We start from the raw sequence: 3,577 nt of genomic DNA on the forward strand, positions 1-3,577 counted from the left end.
TCGGTTGCATGCGAACGCAACCGTTGTACGTGAACCTGCAGCCTTCAGATATACTCGGGGACAACTCCCTGTCTATGCCGTCAAAGCCAACGTTACTGGTCAAAGCTAGAGCCGCTGAATGAGCTACGGGTAGAGTCTCGGCACTCTGTTCCCCTGTATTGTTGTGGACGCAGCCATCTTGGTGCTTAGCGCAAAGCAGACACATTAATACCGCTGTTACACGGGCACACTTAACTGCAGTTACGCTAAACCACAATTAGCGCACAATAATTGCCGACAACATTCTGCGGCGATGCAGTCAGAGCTATGGGCGAACGTGCGCTTGAGCATCTTGAAGAGCTATGAGCAACCATAAAAGCGGTGCACGCGCTCTTTTCACTTCTTTTGAACTAGCTGTCCGAGGGTATAGTGCGGCATATGTGCTGCCACGTAACCGCAGTTAAAGCTGAGTTAACCGCGGTTAAGTGTGCCCGTGTAACAGCGGTATAACAGGGGTATAACTGTCGATCTACACAATTCGAAAATGCGACTTCCCTCAGCTTTACATGCGGTGTTAGCAAGCTTATGTGATATCGTTTTGCTCTGTCGCGAACTGTTTTGAAATGTCTGTAGGACGAAAAAATGTTTCATGCGATCTTAGATGAAGCTTCAGATAACTGGCCACCATGATTTTAAGCTTATTTGGTGGCTCTGGTCAAAGCAATGGACGCACGGTCGAAAGGGTGCCTGAGCACCCTGAGCGCCGATCAAAGCTGTGCACGAGCACTCTTTACTTCTTTATAAAAATTGGTTGTGGTAACTTTATACCAACGTTCTTAGATTTCTGTCAGTTGACGACCTACGGAAAACGGCTGTCGCCTTTTTGCGGCGCGTCCGCTTGGTGGAGCTTGCTACACTATCAGCCCAGAGCCGTATATTGGGAGAGTTTGGCCATTCAGTGGTATCAATGGGGCGAAAATCTATTGGTCGAATAGTTGATTGACAGGCCGCTCGTGGCCAATCACAAGCCGCAAAACCTCCCCTAGCGGTGGTCGTGGGCCTCAAAAGTAAAGCAGGGTTCGGTAATTTCATTTTAGCGTCGCTAGAGTTAAAAAAGTTAACGCTCGTTGACTGAAAACTTGGTGCATGTGAGCTTTTCGTCATAGCCTTCTTTAATGGTAGAATAAACGAATGCGCACGCGGACACGTGCGTTGAAATAACGTAAACAAAAGTTTGTGTAGCCGCGGGACTTCCGCCGTTCCGGTCTTGTTTGAAAAATGGGTCGTTGTTGTGCTCTGAAGTGCCGGAACAGAGCTTCCAGGGGAATTCGCTTGTTCAAGCTGCCGAAATCCCCGAGGAGACGGAAACTGTGGCTTTCAGGAATCAGGCGTGGCGCGGGGTGGAAACCTCCCGACAGAACGTACCTTTGCGAGGTGAGGTATTGTTCATTGTTAATATTGTGACGCGAGCACGGTGGACGCGAGTGCACTGTGACGAAACCGTGTATTTTGTGATCTATTCTCTACTGCCGTGGAAGCGTCCTGTGCGCTTTCGCTTCACCGCAGAAAGACGAGTGGTTCAGGCCTGTGGCGGTCGTGCGATGATGGATTTGTAAGATCGCGTATTTTGAAAGCGTGAGCCTCTCGTCAGCGGAATAACTGTACTGTGACGCGAGCGGCTGAATACACAGTTTTGACGTCTACCAAAACGTTATTCGCTGCAGGACCACTTCGAGCCCTCCCAGTTCCAGACGAGGTGCTCTGACGGCTGGAGGAGGCTAAAAGCCACAGCTGTTCCGAGCTTGTTTCTGCATTCTGAAAGTCAAGTGAGTGTGTGTAACGAGGATAAGTGAGATTTTTGTTCTTTTGGTATTTACCTAGATTATGAGAGTGAATTAAAAGCAATAATTTATCTTGTGTTAAGATGTTTTTACTGATATGATTTGAAAGAGGCACAGGTGACCTATAATAATGTGGACTTGGTAGGCTGTTGACATCTCGGTTCCATGTCAGAGACCTTTTTTTTTTTTTTTTAAATCGGAGTGGTCCTTGTGCAAGAGTGCATGAGACACCATCATTCAGTGTTGCAGCCTGACACAGCACAAAACCCCGCCTCATGGAAATGTAAGTCAAAACCCAATAACTCATATTCTGTTGCTTCTATTAAGTTAATGCATGAGGCATTCATCACTCTCAGCTGCCTTGTAATGTTATGACAGCCTCACCAGCTAAGTATCTGTCATGGTTCTTGCATGGCTTGGAGTGATCTCGTGAGGTGGGCAACACCCAGTGGACCATTTGCAGAATTAGTGGTTCGAGAGTGCATGGCTAAAAGACGAGAGTTCCCTGGCCGCAGGCACGTCCACTGCGTCCCGTTGGCTTATTGTGTCGCATTGACTTACATAGAGCTCCCCCAAAACCACTTTTGTCCCCCTTGAGGATTATCTTTCACCCCGAGGTAAATACAAAGAAGCCTTCGTCCCTCTCCGCTCGGCCAGCATGAAGAGAGAAAGGGAGACAAATCCATTTATTCTCGAACCCATATTTCTGCAAAACGAGGATTCTCATACCGTGTTTGCAGCAACCAGTGGCCAGGACCTCCGGAGCGACCCTGCAGGTCGGCCTGCTGACGCAGCCGCTCCCCACCACCAGTGGGGCGTGCTTCGTAAGCATCTTCCAGGGTCCTGCGTACCCCCGCGTAGCAATACCACCACGCTCTTCGCCGCAGGTGACCAGTGACAACCAGCGCGGCCAGGCCAGCTCAGCTGCCCGCGGCACCTTGGTGTCGGCAGACACCATCAGCTGGGTATGTGGTTCTTGCACGGCTTGGAGTGATCTTGTGAGGTGGGAATCACCCGATTCTCGTACCGTGTTTGCAGCAACCAGCAGCCAGGACCTCTGGAGCGGCCCTGCAGGGCGGCCTGCTAACGCAGCCACTCCCCACCACCAGCGGGGCGTGCTTCGTAAGCATCTTCCAGGGTCCTGCATACCCCCGTGTAGCAATACCACCGCACCCTTCGCTGCAGGTGACCAGTGACAACCAGTGCGGCCAGGCCAGCGCAGCTGCCCTCGGCACCTTGGTGTCGGCGGCCTCCACCAGCTGGGTATGTGTCATGGTTCTTGCACTGCTTGGAGTGATCTCATGAGGTGGGCGACACCCAATTCTTGTACCGTGTTTGTGGCAACCAGCGGCCAAGACCTCTGAGCGAACCCTACAGCCTCTTTGTCCATCACCCGTTTCACCTAGGCTCACTGAAGATGTCTTTCTTCAGATGAGCCGGAAGATCAAGCAGCTGGAGAACGAGAATCATCGCTTGGTGAGGCAGGCTGCCTTACAAAAGACAAGGGAAGCGACATTCCGGTCTCACTTGCACGATTTCTTCACTGTGGACCAACTGGCAGCTCTATCGAGATCCAGCAACAGGGGGTCCAAGTGGTCTAATGAGACGGTGAAGAAGTCGCTGCAGATGCGATCTGCATGTGGCAGCTTGGGCTACGACTTGCTACTGGAGGGGAGCTTCCCATTGCCGTCGTCTAGAACTCTAGGGCGGCGGCTTGAAGGCAAGTGTGTTGTCAGGCTACTAAAATGCTTCAAAGC

General features: G+C 51.2%; 1 long non-coding RNA gene across 1 annotated transcript; it reads left to right on the forward strand.

The window, feature by feature from the left end:
* Positions 1-1,765: 1,765 nt before the first annotated feature.
* LOC121837686 lies at positions 1,766-2,745 on the forward strand. The gene is made up of 3 exons (XR_006078291.1): positions 1,766-2,103; positions 2,561-2,644; positions 2,708-2,745. It is a non-coding gene; the product is annotated as an uncharacterized LOC121837686 (long non-coding RNA).
* Positions 2,746-3,577: the final 832 nt, after the last annotated feature.

Source organism: Ixodes scapularis, unplaced genomic scaffold (genome assembly GCF_016920785.2).
Source record: "Ixodes scapularis isolate PalLabHiFi unplaced genomic scaffold, ASM1692078v2 PGA_scaffold4__175_contigs__length_147842914, whole genome shotgun sequence".
NCBI lineage: Eukaryota > Metazoa > Arthropoda > Arachnida > Ixodida > Ixodidae > Ixodes > Ixodes scapularis.